Consider the following 19460-nt stretch of genomic DNA (forward strand, 5'->3'; position numbering starts at 1 on the left):
GACTCCACCGGGCCTCAACCCAGGGCCCTGACGGTGACGGAGTGGTCTGCTACTGGGTCAGTGTGGACTCCCACTGGAACATGCTGACCTCACTTGGGTGGGAGGTACCACTCGTGAACCCTCTCTGGGTCACTTCCTACTGCACTTCCAGACGCTGTAGTCCTTTGAGCATCAGGGTTTCCAGGCTCTTCAGTGCGGATGATTCCCTGCGGCTCCGTAGGCCGCAGCCCTCCAGTCTGGCTCTCAGGGTCTCCAGTTCTTCAGGCAAAGTCTCTGATGGGTCTTCAGCTGGAGCCTCCGCCCAAAGTCCTTCCCCTCCAGCCATCAGCCCAGAATGAATGGACTGCTCCCTTTTGTACTGAGGCAGTAGTTGGAGCATGCACAGCAAGGTCTGAGGGATGGGGCTTCCGCTGCCCAAAGTATGAGGTTAACCCTCTCTTGTCCAGTGCTGGGTATACATGTCCCGTCACACATCTAAATAAGTGATCTGATTTTCAGTGGAACTGAGCTACTGCATTTCACAATAATAAAAATTTAGGGTGCTCAACACACCTGAAAATCAGGCCACTTATTTAGGAGCCTATATATGGATTCTAGGCACCTAACTTAGAACATTTTGGCCAGTGAATCAAAACTATAAGACTTATAGCCTTGTCTACACAAGAAGTTACTGTGTGGGTAGCCAGGGCATGAATGTATAGCACCTCAGCTGGCTGCCCAGTGACAACACTGGAGTGTGGTTTAGCATACTGCTATTTCAAAACACCGTGTGAGAAGCCATACTCCAGGACTTTTATTGCACAGTAGCAGGGTCCATGTAGAACTTAACTGTATGAAACTGGTATGCTGTACATTGACACCCTGGCTGACTGTGCAATAACATGATAGGTAGACTAGCCTTAATCTAGACTGATTTATTTTCGCTATGACAAAACATTGTCTGTGAAATGGCAATTTTGTTTCCATAAGCAAGTACACTTTTCACTAAATTTATAGGGTTCAAAACTTTTTTTCAGGTAGGATTTCAAAATCTGCTTCTGTAACTGGAATATATAGATAGATTAAAGCTAGAACTTCACACATTTGAAATTCCATACACAGTAACTGGTTATGAGTACTTTCTCTTGTAGAGGAAAAATAGAACAGCTAGAGTCTCTCTCTCGCTCGTTCTTTTACAATACACACTTAGGCAGAGATGGAAATATTCATGGAGATATACACTTTAGTTCTGTTTCCTCTAATGGCCTTTGTGTTGCCAAGTCCCTCAACACTGTGGTTCAGGCCAGGTGGAAGGCCAAACTTGACCACCTTGAGGGTAAGGTGTGTGTGGGGGGGGAGAAGGGTGTCTTGTAATGTTAAAAGAAGTTTGTTTCCTGGCCAGCAGGCTGCAGGAAAAAAAAGCTATCAATTTACTAACTAGAACCAAGCTATAGCTCTATCAGGATCCACTGGGAGGAGCAACTCTTTTACACGGCCACTGTCACAGAAGTTGGGTGAAAAAATAAGCTATTAAAGGAAGGTAGGTCAAATTCATAGAGGGAATAGGTTTTTGAGCGTGCAGGTTTTGAGAGTTATCCACCGATGTCATTGAAGGGTCTAAGATGTGGTTTTCTGGGGACTCTGTCTATACAACTAATAAATTCTGGTTGATATTATGAAATTGTATCTTGAAATTATTGTTGTGGAAATCCTATATGTATGTGGATCTGCCATTGCTGACCAGACGTGCAGCAAGTATACTCCAGACTCAGGAATTTGGAAGGAACTTTAAATGACTGTTTTGCTCAGAATAGTTATGCTAAATGGGTTTGCTCAGAAGGGGGAAGATACTTCCTCCTCTCGTGTGAAGAGAGTGGGGAAGGTAGGATCAATGGAAAATTACCAAGCACAGAATAAAGAAAGCCAGTTGACCAGGCAAATACATAGTCTCACAGGGGAACTAGATAAGAGCCACACAGGAAAAAGAAGCCTGGAGAAGAGGATGGAAGGGGTCAGATTGGCAAAAAAGAACAGGAGGCAAGCTGGAGAGCAAGACTCCATGAGGGAGAAGCTACCTGAAGGAAGGGTGAGATAGTGAGGATTTATTATGTAGGGTTTATTTTGTTGTATGATCTGTACTCTCTTGTGCTTTGTGTAAGTACATAAAAAATGTGTTAGACTCTGTCCAAAGTTTGTGATTGTGTAATCTGTTTCACAATTATCATGTGCCTGCAGAGAAAGGTAAACAGTAGCCCACACAGCTTAAACCTCCTCATGGGGTTCTGGAAGAGGATGCGTTTAAATATGGGGAAGTCTGAAGGGTCAACCCTATACCCATGTGGACTAGGGAGCAGGTTCCAGTTCTCTGAGTTGGGAACTAGACAAAGGGTCCATGCCCCTAGAGTGTGTCTAGGGACCCTATTCTATTGGGGCAATAGCTGGACTCTATTCAGGATCTGAAGGCTTTTACACCTGGAGGGCCAGGGACTCAGAGGCTTGGAGTCATCTCACAGCAATCTGATGGGTGGCCAACAGGGGATGCCTGACCACATCAGTGACATAAGATCATAACCATTATTAGGAAAATAATATGGCTGTATTCCTATACTTACCAACTGGTATTACTCATTGGTATCTACTTCTGTCACCTCTACTATAAATAGGCACTTGGGCTTCCAAACCTCTCTTTAGACTCTAAAATTCCCACCCCACTGCAAAGTGTTCCTAGAATTACAGTTGTCCTATGCAGTCTTCATTTCATACTAGAGTGCACTGCATCCTGTATTTAAGAGTATATGGAAGAGGTTAAAAGTGCAATGGCTTTTCCTTTATCACTTCTATTTTCTGTTCAACAACAATAATACTACAAGTCATTCAGTATTATAATAATCTTCTGATTGATTGTCTAATGTATGATCCCAGCAGACTCCTGTGTGCATATACCACTTTTATTTTTTTAGCAAAGCTTTATTTTTAAAATGTAAATGTCATGCTCATGAAAGCTAAACCTGGAGACAGAAGTCCTCTCTCCTCAAGGCATAAGCACTGGTACAGAAGATTGCCTCATACTTCTCGGACAGCGTGAGTCAATGCAGCTTTGGAGGGACTATTTTTAGAGGTCTACAAACCTGCACTGTCTCCGTCCTCCATCTCTGACAGATGCATGGAGTCTGAACGGCCCTGCACTATTGTAATGAGCATTGAAAATACAGAGTTCCTAATCTTGCAATATTTGCAGAGGTGCAAGAGGAGCTATGGGGAACATGATGATTCCTTGGACATAGAAACAATTCAAGGTTTCTGCGGGGTGGAGGTGGAGCAGCTGTCTGCTGGGTTTGAACAGCCAGATACAATGGCTGTAAGAAGAGCTCAACTCAGAGCTATATGGCTCAGGGGGGCTTTGAAAGAGCATTTTAACAGTGAGCCGCTGTAGCGTGTGGTGCTGTGGTGTATGGTCCAGAATGAATTTTGTAGTGATTGCTACGTGCATAGGAATCCAGCGTTGACAATGCACCTATTAATATTGTTTGTGAAAGATATGAGTTTGTTGATGGATGTCAGATTGGCTCAGCACCAGCCAGCATATGTTGTGAACTGATAAAGATGAATTATGTTCCAAAAAATAGAATTTTATTCTGTAGCATGAACCAGGCAATAAAAAAATTAGAACTTAAGAAATGCAGGGAACAAAACTTATGAAGGGGAAAGAACAGTCATTTCCATTACACACACACCCACCCACCATTGTTGAACCTGCAGGTCCACCAGACTCTGTTTGCTGTCTGAGAAGTGAAAGCATTTCCTGCTGCATGCTCTTCTCCTTTGCTTTTCTCCTCTCTATCCACCTTTGCAGAAAGCATGGAGATCTCCTGGCCCTGAGCTCATTCTCCTACACTGGCTTGCAGGAACTCCTGGAACATGTCATCCCGAGTCATCTTCTTTCTCCTCCTTACCTGGCTCAGGTGTCCCGCAGGTGTGGAGGTGGAGACCCTGAAAGCTGCAATGGTAGCAGCTGCAGATACAACATACAGAGGAACCACTGTCAGAGTACTCATGACAGAAATCAAAGCTAAAGATGCTGAACTCACTCCCCTTGCTCCCCAAAAGTTGTAAGCACAACCATCTCACTTCTGCTTGGGATTGATACAGCATGGTGAGAGTCACAGCACCAGCCATGGTGAGTATGGCCCTCCAGAGGCTTGGGGCATGAGGCAATAGCTCTCTTGCATGATTCTAGTTGAAGAGGGCAATGGAACTGAATACTGGCACCATTTTCCACAGGCGATGGTGAGTTTAGCTGATCTCTCTCTTCTGAGGGGAACACATGCAGAGAGAGCACAGTTGCTGCTGGAGTCCTGATACTGCCCAGGCCTGTATGCTGCTAGTCTGTGTACTGCCGTGGTGCCTGGCTTCCCCTCTGCCTAACTGTAGAGGGGAATGAAAAGCAGATTAGCCGCTCTACCTCTCTTGGTTATTTCACTAGCTCCTCTAGCAAAACTGAAAATGAGAAAATCAAAAGATGTGTCCTAAAAGTGGGAGGTCTGCAGTTATGCACCAGCTCGATGGTTGGCCTCCCTGCCCTTCTGATACGCCTGCCACCGCTCCTGAGATTTCATGCAGCACTGCTGCTGGTCCTTCTTGTTGCCCTTCTCCTGCATCCCGAGAGAAATCTGCTTGTAGATGTCCACATTTCTACAGCTGGATGGGAGCTGTGCCTGCCCAGCCTCTTCTCCCCACAGGCCCAGGAGATCCAAAACCTTCTGTCTTCTCCAGGCAGGACTTCGCCTGCAGCATGTAGCCAGCATGGTCAGCTGGACAGTTACAATCCACAATGGAGAGTTGCTAGTTGTGCTCACCAAGCTGGGCAACTAGAGAAAGGAATTTTAAAAATGTGCAGGTCTTTAAAGGGGAGGGGCTTCTTCCTGTCTACCTGGCACCTGGACAGTGGAGTTCACAACCGTGACCAGAGTGGTCAGTGTGGGTGATTGTGGGACAGCTCCTAGAGGCCAGTAACAATCTATGTAAGTAATGCAGTGTCTATACCAGGGGTGGGCAAACATTTTGGCCCAAGGGCTACATCTGGATATAGAAATTGTATGGTGGGCCATGAATGCTCATGAAATTGGGGTTGGGGTGTGGGAGGGGGTGAGGGCTTTGGCTGGGGGTGAATTCTCTGGGGTGGGGCCAGAAATGAGGAGTTCAGGGTGGGGTGGGGAGGCAGGATGCAGCGTGTGTGTGTGTAGACTCTGGGGTGGGGCTGGGGATGAGGGGTTTGGGCTGTAGGAGGGTTCTTCATGATGGGACTGAGGGGTTCGGAGCATGGAGGGGGATCAGGGCTGGGACAGGGGATTGGGGTGTGGGGGGGTGAGGGCTCCGGCTGGGGGTGCAGGCTCTGGGGTGGGGCTGGGGATGAGAGGTTTGGGGTGCAGGAAGGCTGGGATCGAGGGGGTTCGGAGGGCGGGAGGGGGATCGGACTGGGTGCAGGCTCTGGGCGGCGCTTACGTCAAGCAGCTCCCAGAAGCAGCGGCATGTCCCCTCTCTGACTCCTATGTGGAGGCATGGCCAGGTGGCTCTGCTGCGCACTGCCTGATCTGCAGGCACCACCCCTGCAGCTCCCATTTGGCCACGGTTCCCAGCTCTTGGGATGGGGGCAGCATGCAAAGCAGAGCCCTCTGGCTGTCCCTATGCATAGGAGCCAGAGTGGGGACATGCGGCTGCTTCCTGGCTGGAGCACTGGAGCGGGGCAAGTCCCAGACCCCTCTCCCCAGCGGGAGCTTGAGGGATGGATTAAAATGGCTGGTGGGCCGGATGTGGCCCCCGTAGTTTGTCCACCCCTGGTCTACACTGACACTGCGTTGACCTAACATCAATCCTCAGTCTATGCAGCTCAGGGAGGTGGTGTTATTAAGCTGGTGTAGCGGGACACTTATGTCGGTGGGAGCCAAATTTAAGGGAAGACACTTCCACAGGTAGGTCAACGTAAGCTGCCTTGTGTTGACCTAAGTCATGTGGCTAAACAGTTTGCGCTGTCTTTGTCTACTGTTCATTTCAGTGTTTGTGGCACTCGTTGTCTAACAAAATTATTGATAACAGTCTTGTAAATACTTGTGAATGTCTGTGGCGTCACTGCCCCTTGTGGGCTCATTCTAATGATATTGGTGATGATCTTCATGATGCTGTGGCCAATAAGCAGACTGAACTTTTGTTGACCACTGCAGTCTGAAAGGTTGATCAGCAATTGAATATACCCATCCATTAAGAAGGTTATAAAATGCAGAACATATTTGACTTCTTCCAAAGAAAAAAGAATTATTCTAAATAATATTGATTAAAAAGGCCTATTTAGTCTATGAACAGGAAAAATAGGTGTGTAAGACTTTTTTTGTTTTGGTTTTGGCTGGGTTTTAAAACATTCTTTGCTGTCAAGCTCCATAGTTTAAAAACTAGGAGTTAGTAAATAATTTAGAGCATTTATTCCTTGAGAAATGTGGCTGCCTTAAAAACTTAGTGGAAACTTCTTTGAGGTCTACATTTTTTGTATGTTGTGTTCAGATTTATTCCTTTATGTGGCATAATGAATAAGTCACTGAAAATGTATATAAGAATCAGTAGCTAAACTGTCTTTTTATTCTCATATGAAGTTCTTGAAAGGCACTGGGTAACTTGTTTTGTTGAAATTTTTGTTAAAGTATTAATTCAATTTTTTTTTTAGGTTACAAAATGTTTTGATCATCCATATGCCTTAGCTAGTCCTAGGCACCGGCATACCTTAGTCAGTAACATTGACTTATCCTATTATATGTGGAAAAGCAACCATTTAGTGTTATATGTGTAAATTGAAATCCAAAATTTTAATTCAAGTCTGAGGAAATCCGTGTCTCTGTGTGTGTGTATATATCTATATATAATAATTCACAAAATTGAAGAACAGTAAACTCAGAAGCTCCTACCTAGACAATGGGCCAGATTCTGATCTTATTTGTACTAGTGAAACTGAAATCAAAATATGGCCCAATACACACACACACACAGACACACAGACACACACACAAAGAGTCAGATCTGTTTACTTGTTTACAACAATTGAGGATCTGCTTTTCAGTCTGTAACCAGATTCCCTTCAATAACAAAGCTATAATGTCAGATTCTTGACTGCTTTGTGCTCCATGTAGTAATCTGCACCCGTCCAAAGTGGTTCTGATGCTGATCTCACTTACATCATTTTTTTCCTGTTGTGACTTTGTTGACTTCATAGGAGTTACTGCTGATTTTCACTAATGTTGTTGAGACTAGAATTTAGTCTTAATAAATGTAAAGTGAGTTAAATGGCTATGAAATTAGATTTTTCTTTTGACTTACACCTGTGTTACTGAGTCACGCACAATTCACAAAGGTGTGAAGGACTTATGTGAATTTGCCAGGAAGTGAAGAATTAGGCCTGTGATTTCCTGATGTGAGCTGGTGTGACAAAGCTACAAGCTAGAGATAGGACAAAGTGGGTTCGAACAAGCATACATACGTATATTTCCAGGGGAGCACACTGATGCTGTAATATGCTTCCCTGAAGTTATGTGTATGTATGTGTCATAACCATACAGCTAAGGGTAGCCTAGAATTCCTCGGTCAGAAAAACTCCTTCTCCTATCAACCATCCTGTACAAGTCTCTGATATTACAAAAAGAGTAAGTAAATAAGGCAAGGCATGTTAGATTACCTTTTGTTTTCAACTTGTGAATTTTCCCTTTGCTAGAGGGAGGTTTAGCCCGGTTTTTTATAACTTTAAGGTTTTGCCTAGAGGGGAATCCTCTGTGTTTTGAATCTGATTACCTTGTAAAGTATTTACAGAGGTGATTCTTTTACCTTTTCTTTAAATAAAATTCTTCTTTTAAGAACCTGACTGATTTCTTTATTGTCCTAAGACCCAGGGGTTTGGGTCTATGATTGCTTTGTAACCAATTAGTTAGGATATTATTCTCAAGCCTCCCCAGGAAAGGGGGTGTAAGGGCTTGGGGGGATATTTTTGGGAAATAGGAACTCCAAGTGGTCCTTTCCCTGATTCTTTGTTAAATCATTTGGTGGTGGCAGCGTACCCTCCAAGGGCAAAGAATTTGTGCCTTGGGGAAGTTTTAACCTAAGCCGGTAGAAATAAGTTTAGGGGGTCTTTCATGCGGATCCCCACATCTGTACCCTAGAGTTCAGAGTGGGGAGGGAACCCTGACGGTATGTTTGTTCAAAAATTATCTAGCTAGGCTTCTGAGTCAGACCATTTAACTTGCCACTCAGAGCCCAATACATGGTGTAATGAAATCGTAAATTATTTTACGATTTGCATGGACAATATAGGAACTCATGGGGAATCTGAAGATTCTGACTTGCATATAAATTGGCAATGAATGTGATCGATAATATGGGGCTTTATTTAGCCTTCCAGCAGGTTTTCAAATGGCAGCTTTCCTGCAGATATCTGCAGAAGCAATGCGAACCAATACAAGGATTCTGAAAAAAGAAGACTGAAGATGTGAGATGCTTGTAAGGACATCAGTTAGGGGAGAATCTGATTGCCGGCAGTGACTAGTCCACTACCAGACAGCTGTGTCACACTCTGCTCTTAAGAAAAGGAAAAAGGTTAGAGTTGATAAACACAGGGGATCAGTTGAGCTAGTTTAATGGCTGATGAATCACTGCTGTCCAGGACTCAAAGAGTTTTCAGATGTGCAAAATATACGAGAGTGCACACCTTCTCTCTTTTGTCTCATAGCCACAATTCTTCCAAAATGGTAATGGTGAGCCACTATATTTAATCTGACAGTCCCTGCCAGCTGGTTTGCTGTTGAGATGGAAACAGATGGATGCTGCTGTCTTCAAGGAATTTAGCTTTAAATACAAGTGTTAGAAACAGGATCCATATCACACTAAACTCAGGTGACAGGAATAGCTCAGGAGGAAAAAGCTATTGGCGAGGGAGGTTGCTGAGGTGCTCTGATCTAAATGCTATATACTTTTGTCAATCCTCAGTTGATTGATGTCAGCTGGGGTTGTGCAGGGAGATAAACGGCAATGTATGTTTCATAGGTTAGTTGCTTTTATTTCTTTTCTTCATTATTTAAATTGTTCTTTACACAGTACTATGTGTAACCATACAATAATGGAATAAGAAAAGTTTCTGGTATGTGAAATATTTTTGGCTGAAAAAACAATAGAGAGAGCAAGATCCTTCTAAAGTGCAGTGGCAGACAAGTTTAGATAGCTTTGTTCAGAGATGTGCATTGTCGCTGTAAGTATCTGCTGCCTCTGAAAAGTGACCTTAGCCTCCAGAAACTTTTGGAGATGATCTTCCAGGAGAATTGAGCTCATGACCGAAAACAAAGAGATTCTCCAAGATGCAGTTACCACTAGAGAGGAAAATAAAAATGCAGTTTGATTCAATTGAACTAACCATATGAAAACTGCAGGTCAAAATAGCTACAGAATTACCCTTGTTACTTGCTGTGCCTTAGGTGTCTGTAGCAAGGTTTTCATAGCTGGAAAATAATTGGGTGCCATCTCTTTTTGAGATCTCTAAAGGCAGGCTAAATTTAGATTGTACCACTATTTGGTGACCCTTGTTGTAGCCCTTCTCCCGAACAATCTGCTCATAGATGTCTGCATTTCTGCAGCTGGAGGGGAGCTGTACCTGCAAAGCCTATTCTCCCTGCAGGCCCAGGAGATCCAAAACCTTCTGTCTTCTCCAGGCAGGAATGTTTCTGTGGCATGTTGCTGGCATGGTCAGCTGGGCAGTTACACTCAGCAATGGAGAGCTGCTAGGAGTGCTCGCCAAACTGGGCAACCAGGAAAAGGAATTTTAAAAAATCATGGTTCTGGGCAGGGGAGGGGCTGCTTCCTATGTATCTGACACATGAGTTCACAACAGTGATCAGAGCGGTCAGTGTGGGTGATTGTGGGACAGCCTCTGGAGGCCAGTAACAGTCAGTATAAGTAACACACTGTCTACACTGACACTGCATTGACCTAACTATATCGATCCTGAGCCTACTCTGCTCGGGGACGTGGTGTTATTAAGTCAGCATAGTGAGGTATTTATATCAGTGGAAGCAAAATTTAAGTGACGACACTTCCACAGATAGGTTAACGTAAGGTGTCTTGCGTCAAAATAACTTTGTAGTGTAGAAACTTGGGGGGATATTAGTTTACAAGTGTGTTTTCCTTTCTGCATCTTTAGCTGGCTATCTGGAAGTCGAGCAGTGTTCTTTCTAGATCATGAGTCTTCTCTAGTGATAAAAATCTGCTGTTTGAGTTGAGGGAACAATTTTACTCTCAATGAAATGGGTGGCTCTCTTGATGGCTTTGATTCATAGTTTGTTGAAGCCTGAGTCGGAAGATACCCTGACTTTCTCTTTCATAGCCGTTTTGGCTCTCCAGGCCTAACAGGAGTAAAACAAATATGATGGAGACTTCACTTTTGTCACTCACTTAGTAAGTAGCTACAACTCAGATTTAGAGCTCTGTATCATAAAATTCTGTAAATCTTCATCTTCTGGCATGCACCAAGTAATTGGCCTCATCAGAACTAAAAAGGTTATCATCTCATCCAGAATGAGCTGTTATAAGCTGTTCATGTATGGCATGATTGGGACACAATATTCATCAAATCTAGAACAACATTTTTACAAACACTTTTCAGAGCAGAATCATGCTTTAAAGGGGTCTGTCCTTCACCCAGGCAAGCATAGGACAGATTCCCAAGCTCAGTACAGTTCTCTGTATTCATATCTTTTTCAGTTTGCTATCAAAATAATTGACTGTTTCCCGGCCAGAAGTCTGGAGAAATAATAGCCTTTCCTTAGAAAATTGCATTTGTTAAGTTTGGCCCTGACAGTGTTCCTGAGAATTGTACCTAGCTAAATGCACAAGAAAAAATATAGATTTCCCATTAATCGACTAATATTGTCTTTTTTCTCAAATTTGAAATGTGACAAAAACTGATCCTGCAGTTGCTCAGTATGGTCCAGGCCTTTCATTGTACCTGGAAAGGACAAAACATTTCAGTTAACTATTTCCCCTTTTTGTCTCTTTTAAAGCAGCACAGAAGTCACAAATAAACTTCAAAAGCATCTCTTCCTTGATGGATTTTTTTTAGTTATCCTCCAAGCATAAAAGCTCCTTCTTTATCAGTAAAAGTTCTTCATAGCAGGGATCATGCTGACACCTGGGTTGAAACAGCTTAGGGGTGGCATATTGCCTAAGCAGAAGAGACTTGCAAAGGAGTGGATGAACTTTTGGAGTAATTTAGACTGAATGGTAGAGCCTCAGGTAATACTTTTAAAAAAATCAAGATATGTTTCTTCTTTTCCTGACTGGTTCTGCTATTTAAAGTTCATAGGTATGTATTAATGTAAGTATTTAATGGAGGAAAGGTCTTTTTCCCTGGCTGTTAACTGCGTTTCTATAAGAGTAGCTCCAGGAATGTGTCCACCTACTTAATACATTACACCATATATCCTACATCACTAGCTGATGTGAGCCAGTTATTCTAGTGAAGCTGCATTTCTGGTTCCTGTGTACCAGCAGCTGTAACTGCTTGAGGCAGGATACTTTTATTTTTCTTGATTCGTCCATTTTTCTGTCAGTCACCTGCGGAGAGAGTATCACTTGATTTGGATTACTGGAACTATTCTGCTAGAAACCTATCTTCCAGGATGGGGAAAAATACCTTTTAATTTGATTGCATTTGCTTTTCTAAAGGCAGACGACCATGTAGTAGCTGCTGTTTTGGGCTCCTCTGTTCTGTTTATTCAGCTCTTTTTTTCTGACAAAATATCTTGAAGCTCTAAGGTTAGCATAGATAAATAATTTAAGTATGATACTGGCACCAGGGCTGCAAACAAAGAATTTCAGGAGGGAGTTGCAATCCAATTTGTAGAGAGCATTATTATATTTAAAACTTTTACAATGATTTGTTTGTTTGTCATTTTACCATGTGTAATTTGCGAAGCATCAGATTTACAAATATGGGCATCATATGCTATGTCATTGGGACTGTACATGGGTGCATGTGCATTGTTGTGCAATAACCCCTATATTGTCCACAAGTGAAGCCCTGAAGCATGTTCCTGAAGGAGAGTACACAGCGCAAAATCTACCATGCATGAGGGCTGTGGGTATGCACTTGTCTCTGCTGTGGCACGATCCAGTGTCTGTTCTGCAGTGCAGTGTGGACAGGATTAAGGGGTGTGTACCAGGCCATGGGTATTGATAGACCCCCCAGGGAAATTCCCACAGTGCATTGATCCCTTTGCTGCTTGACCCTTACCCAAAGTTATAAAGGTCCCTGACCCATCCACCCCACCATTGCCCGCAGTAGTAGTGACCTGCACTGAGCACTTCAAATCAATTCTCCTGTGAACTTTGCTTATCAGCACAGGTGATCCTGGATCACGTTCCAAGAGCTTCTCCTTGGTCTCTGGAACATATCCAGGTGATGGTCAGTGTGTGGTCAGAATACACCATCCTCCATAACTTGGTTGGGATGAGCAGGAACATTCCCCTGCACTGGGAGATTTCACAGAGGCTGGAGGAGGCGGGCGTTCACCAGACTCCGTCCCAGTGCCAGGAGCACATGAAGCACCTGAGGCTCCTGTACTGGAGGATGAAGGACTCCAACAATGGCTCCGGGAGGTGATCCAGCACATGCCTGTGCTACGGTGAGCTGGAGTCCAGGAATATGAGTATGGAGCCTGAAGTGACTCATGACCTCCTCAACCCTGCTGGCCTCATTGTAAGATGGGACACCCATCAGGGGCAGGGCAAGGAGGCATTAGAGACTTCAGAGGAAGAACCAGAAGACCCGGAGGAGCATGTGTTTCTTCTCCTCTTTCGGGCAGGCCTGGTGGAGGAAGGCTTCTAGTCCTTTTAGCATAATTCAGCAAACTTTTGGTGCAGCAGAAATTCAAGCTGGTTCTTCAGGTTTAATAGCAGGGCAACTGTGCTTACTCCATGTTTGTAGCTCACCCAAACCCCCTCCACTGAGCTATATGTAGAGGTCTGACCTTTAGCAGAAATAGTTCTCTGGCATAGGTGGCCAGATGTCCTCCACAGAACTGGAAGGCCACTTCTCTTTTCCATTCCATAACTTGAACTCTGCTACATTCTCCAAATGATGGCTAGTCTTTAAAGAAGAAATAGTTAACTAGTAATGTAATCCCTGAAAGGATTACACTCTACCTGGCCTCTTGCTGCACTGTAACCAGCACAACATTTTAAGAACAGTACTGCAGGTACCTTACTATTTTTACCCTTAGCTCCTTCCTTGTGGGTTGAAAAAGTAGTATGAAGGAAGGAGGCTGTAACAGTTGCATTCCTGGGATGCTAAAACTAGGGCCAGATTAACGTATGGGCCCATGGCCAATTGCCCCTACTCCGCAAGCCGGAACTCCGGCCCCACCCCCTGCTCCTCTTCTCCCCTCCCCCGGGCTCCTCTGCCCTGCTCTTCCTCTTCCCCCTGAGGCCCTGCCCCCTGGTGAGACTGGATGCAGGAGCTGTGGTAGGATGAGCACTGAGCATATTCCCCCCATTCAGAGCTGCCTCCACAACCTCTGTCCCCCCTCCCTCCTGTGTGGAGCTGCCCCCCTAGCCCTTCCTACCCGCCCCCCGTGTGGAGCTGCCATTGCTCCAGCCCCTCTACTTCCCCCCAGAACATTCTAGAACACAGCTCCTCAAACATTATTCATGATTCATATATGGAAGACAAGCATAAGATCAAGTCATGGCACTGAAGTCAATAGTTGTAGGAGCTGATTCCACTGGACATATAGGTAAGAACAAGAACGATGTATACACAGTACCTGGGGAATTCAGGGACCAGTCCAGCAATGAAAGACTTATTTAAGAAAGTTTCAAGACTATAAAATGTCATTTATTTGGGGAGTACACAGTCATCAAAGCAGGAAGACTGGTTCTACATTGGATCATCTTGTAAAACATTTCAGTGGTCACCATTAAAAAGATGACAATTACCATTTAAAAGTAATTATTGTGATATTGTAAGTATTTCCTAAACTACAGAAAATGGGCCTGATTTTTCAACTGTCTTGCACCTTGCATAGTCATCAGCACTTGTAACAGTAAATGTCAGCAATGATTGCCATAAGAGAGCCAACATTTGCCAACAGTTATCACCATGTGAGCATCTGCTATTACCACAGATCGACCCTCTATTTAGAATAGCAAGGATGGGTGAGAATAGCTGATAAATGCTGATATTTTAATGGAGCCACTCTATTATTTCAGCATGGTTTATCATATCTGCATTCTAACTTTAGTTTCAAATTTTTTTTTAATAAAACTTGGTTATCAGCTTCAACTCAGCACCTCATTTCTCAGTTTGATTCAGAAAGATCTGATTCTATTAAGTTAATGATGGATGGATTTCATAAGGTATTATGGAAAGTAAATGGACTGAATAATCCAGACAAGAAGCAGCAAGTACTTAACCACCTGAAAAAATTAAGTCCTTCTCATCACTGACCCGATTAAAGAATTGGTCAAATTTTGCTAATGTTGCATAAGAAATTTCATTAGAATGAGAAAAACCAGTATTGTCCTTAAAGTGTGCATCCCTTTCTCTGCTTCACTCTAGAGCTTCTGTCTAAAACCTCCCTTTTGCTAGGATTTCCTTTCCAGCTTGTAAGAAACACATCTCAGGCCTGATTTGATATAGCTGCAAAAGACACCATTTCCCAAGGAAGATAACAAATTGAGGCTGGGGGAAAGTTTGTGCACCCCTTAAGAATGGGAGTAAGTGTTGATATTTTAATTAAAGAACTCCATTTTGTGGTCTGGTGAGACTAATTAGAGAAGCCAGATGATATATTTTTCCAGGGTATGCTTTATGATTAGATGATTAGTATAATAAATCTGCATGCTCTAAATGAGAACACTCTTATTCAAACAAGATCATGATCCTGACTAACGATATTAAGGGGGCTACCTATGTAATAAGACATCTTAACCAGGTGACTGACTCTGAATAAGATAAAACATTGAAGGATAATGGGGTTTCAACATAACTAAACAAAACAGGTGTTGGTATCCTGCCACAAACTTTTATGGAGCTACAATGGGTGGATGTTAAATGCATCACACATAATTGTTTTAGAGCTTTTCAGAGTCATTGCTTCTTATAATAAAATATAGTCTTTTTCAAGAACATAAATCTATGTTGGCTATCAAAGTTTGGTATTAATATCTGATTGTGCACTGATTTTTGGTATGGTTGATATTCCAAAGGCTCAGAAGCTAATCAACATTGGACCATAAATAGTATTATATTACAAGATATGGGCAACTTCTAAGTTGAAAAATTGTATGTTGGAGTCAAAAAGAAAAGGAGTACTTGTGGCACCTTAGAGACTAACCAATTTATTTGAGCATGAGGGTCTGTGTGTCTGTCTATATGCTTCTTTGCCGGGGATAGACCAGGAATGGAGTCTTAGAACTTTTAGTAAGTAATCTAGCTAGGTATGTGTTAGATTATGATTTCTTTAAATGGCTGAGAAAAGGATTGTGCTGAATAGAATAACTATTTCTGTCTGTGTATCTTTTTTGTAACTTAAGGTTATGCCTAGAGAGGTTCTCTATGTTTTTGAATCTAATTACCCTGTAAGATATCTACCATCCTGATTTTACAGGGGGGATTTCTTTATTTCTATTTACTTCTATTTTTATTAAAAGTCTTCTTGTAAGAAAACTGAATGCTTTTTCATTGTTCTCAGATCCAAGGGTTTGGGTCTGTGGTCACCCATGCAAATTGGTGAGGCTTTTTACCAAACCTTGTCCAGGAAGTGGGGTGCAAGGTTTTGGGAAGTATTTTGGGGGGAAGGACACGTCCAAACAGCTCTTCCCCAGTAACCAGTATTAGTTTGGTGGTGGTAGCGGCCAGTCCAAGGACAACGGGTGGAATATTTTGTACCTTGGGAAAGTTTTGACCTAAGCTGGTAAAGATAAGCTTAGGAGGTTTTTCATGCAGGTCCCCACATCTGTACCCTAGAGTTCAGAGTGGGGGAGGAACCTTGACATGGTGGCATAGTGGTGGGATTAACCTGAAATCATTTTGAGATCCAGTTGAGATTTTTTGAACTAGAAATACAGATTTTAAAAAGAAATTTTTTTTTTCCTGTGGAAAGGAAGTCCAGAAAGCAGCTGAAACTGAAAGCAGCTTGTTTTTTCTCTGCTTTGTGGCCAAGCAGAGACAAAAGGGGATTATCTTGTGAATTGCAGGTTTTCTTTGCCTCGAGGCAGGGTACTTAACTCCTGCAGGGAAATTCACAGTCTTCCAACCCAGAGTTTTTTTTTTCTTTTCTTCCTAAAAGTAAATAGGGGGTGTGTGTTCTACCCATTTGCTTTTTCTTTGGGCTGGGTAAGCAGGTTTCCAAGTAGTTGGAGGTTTTTTGCTTTAATTTGGGCCCAGAGCAGAGACAAGGGAATTGTCTTTTTTTGTAGGCTGACAATCACTATCAGAGAATAGGTATTCTATTCCAGCACAGCAAAATTTTACAGCCAAGTTTTGTTTGTTTATTTCTAAATCTCGGGTGTAAAGTTAGTTAAAAACAGAGAGGTTAGAATGACCAAATCCACAGCTCGACTACAGCTGGAATTAGCCAAATTTCAGGCTGAGGAAAAACAAAGGGAACATTAAAGACAGATAGAACTCATGTGGCTGGAAAAGGAGGTACAGGAGGCTGCTCACAAGAGGGAAATGGAAGCAAGGAAGCATGTGGAGGAGGAGAAGGAAAAAGAGAGGAAGCATGTGGAGGAGATGGAGAGGATAAAGGCCCAGCAGAATATACCAACAAACCCTAGCAATCCTTCTCCAGGTACCACTTCCCATCCCAGAAAGTTCCCCACCTACAAGGCAGGTGATGATACTGAGGCCTTCTTAGAAAACTTCGAAAGGGCCTGCCTTGGGTACAACATCTCTACTGACCAATACATGGTAGAGCTGAGGCCGCAGCTCAGTGGACCCTTAGCTGAGGTGGCAGCTGAAATGCCTAAAGAACACATGAACAAGTATGAACTATTTAAATCCAAGGCGAGAGTCAGAATGGGGATAAGACCCGAGCAGTCTCGTCGGAGGTTCAGAGCCCTAAGGTGGAAACCAGACATGTCATTTACCCGACATGCCTACCACATTGTGAAACATTGGGATGCCTGGATATCAGGAGCAAGTGTTGAATCTCCAGTAAATTTGCCCTTCCTAATGCAAATGGAACAATTCTTAGAGGGTGTTCCTGAGGAAATAGAAAGATACATCCTAGATGGGAAACCCAAAACTGTAATTGAGGCAGGAGAGATTGGAGCCAGATGGGTGGAGGTGGCAGAGAAGAAGAAAACTGGTCGCAGTTGGGGCGGAGACCAGAAGGGACCACCCCAGACCACACCCTATTACCGGGGGCCGCCCAAAGCCCCACCTACCTCCCAAAGAACCCTCCAGACCCCTTATCGTCACGCCACCCCGTTCTCCAGCAACCCTCCTCGCCCCAGTGACCCGTCAGCTGGACGATGTTTTAAATGTAACGAGCTGGGGCATGTAAAGGCCAACTGCCCCAAGAACCCCAACAGATTACAGTTCATTGCACCGGAATCACACCAGAGGTCCACAGGCCCAGATACCTCCCAGATACCCTTGGAGCGGAGGGAAACTGTGAGTGTGGGCGGGAAGAAGGTCACCGTGTGGAGGGACACCGGAGCACAAGTGTCAGCTACCCATGCTTCCTTAGTGGACCCCAATTTAATCAACCCAGAGATCCAAGTGACGATTCAACCCTTCAAGTCCAACTCTTTCAATTTGCCTACAGCCAAGTTGCCTGTCCAGTACAAGGGCTGGTCAGGAATGTGGACTTTTGCAGTCTATGATGATTATCCCATCCCCATGCTGTTGGGGGAAGACTTGGCCAATCATGTGAAGCAGGCCAAGAGGGTGGGAACGGTCACCCGCAGCCAGGCTAAACAAGCCGTGAGGCCTAGCTCTGTTCCGGAAACTTCTATCAGGACCCGGTCAGAGGTGATGGACCTGGACCCCAGGCCAATGTCTGCAACAGCAGTAGTGGATCCAGTCCCAGAGACCCAGACGGAACCAGTCCCAGAACCGGAACCAGCCGAACAACCAACACCAGACCCCATACCAGCACTGAATCCAGTACTTGCAACCTCAACACCAGAGGGCCCCACCGATCCTGAACTGGCAGCAGCCGATAACCCTACACAAGAGGCTCAGCCGGAGCCTGAATCCCAACATAGTGCACCAGCGGAGAGCGGTTCACAGTCAATAGAAACAGCTCCATCCCCTATATCGCTTCCAGAGGGACCAAGCCTAGGTCCCCAATCCAATGAGGAACTGATGTCTCCAGCATCAAGGGAACAGTTCCAGACCGAACAGGAAGCAGATGAAAGCCTCCAGAGAGCTTGGACGGCGGCACGGAGCAACCCACCGCCTCTCAGCTCTTCTAATTGATCCAGGTTTGTTGTAGAAAGAGGACTTTTATACAAGGAAACTCTTTCTGGTGGACACCAGGAAGACTGGCATCCTCAGAGACAGCTGGTAGTTCCAACTAAATACCGGGCCAAGCTCTTGAGCTTAGCCCACGATCACCCTAGTGGCCATGCTGGGGTGAACAGGACCAAAGACCGTTTGGGGGGGTCATTCCACTGGGAGGGAATGGGCAAGTATGTTTCTACCTATGTCCAGTCTTGTGAGGTGTGCCAAAGAGTGGGAAAACCCCAAGACCACGTCAAAGCCCCTCTCCAGCCACTCCCCATCATTGAAGTTCCATTTCAGCGAGTAGCTGTGGATATTCTGGGTCCTTTTCCGAAAAAGACACCCAGAGGAAAGCAGTACATACTGACTTTCATGGATTTTGCCACCCGATGGCCGGAAGCAGTAGCTCTAAGCAACACCAGGGCTAAAAGTGTGTGCCAGGCACTAGCAGACATTTTTGCCAGGGTAGGTTGGCCCTCCGACATCCTCACAGATGCAGGGACTAATTTCCTGGCAGGAACTATGAAAAACCTTTGGGAAGCTCATGGGGTAAATCACTTGGTTGCCACTCCTTACCATCATCAAACAAATGGCATGGTGGAGAAGTTTAATGGAACTTTGGGGGCCATGATACGTAAATTCGTAAATGAGCACTCCAATGATTGGGACCTAGTGTTGCAGCAGTTGCTCTTTGCCTACAGAGCTGTACCACATCCCAGTTTAGGGTTTTCCCCATTTGAACTTGTATATGGCCGTGAGGTTAAGGGGCCATTGCAGTTGGTGAAGCAGCAATGGGAGGGATTTACACCTTCTCCAGGAACTAACATTCTGGACTTTGTAGCCAACCTACAAAACACCCTCCGAACCTCTTTAGCCCTTGCTAGAGAAAACTTACAGGATGCTCAAAAAGAGCAAAAAGCCTGGTATGATAAACATGCCAGAGAGCGTT

At 44.2% G+C, this 19460-nt stretch overlaps 1 protein-coding gene across 1 annotated transcript in view; it reads left to right on the plus strand.

Moving 5' to 3' along the window:
- The window catches only part of LOC311516964 (uncharacterized protein), a 200488-nt gene that overhangs the window by 24540 nt on the left and 156488 nt on the right, over positions 1 to 19460 (plus strand). The window lies entirely within an intron of this gene.

The sequence above is a fragment of the Lepidochelys olivacea genome, assembly GCF_965140295.1.
Source record: "Lepidochelys olivacea isolate rLepOli2 genome assembly, chromosome: 2".
NCBI classification, from domain to species: domain Eukaryota; kingdom Metazoa; phylum Chordata; order Testudines; family Cheloniidae; genus Lepidochelys; species Lepidochelys olivacea.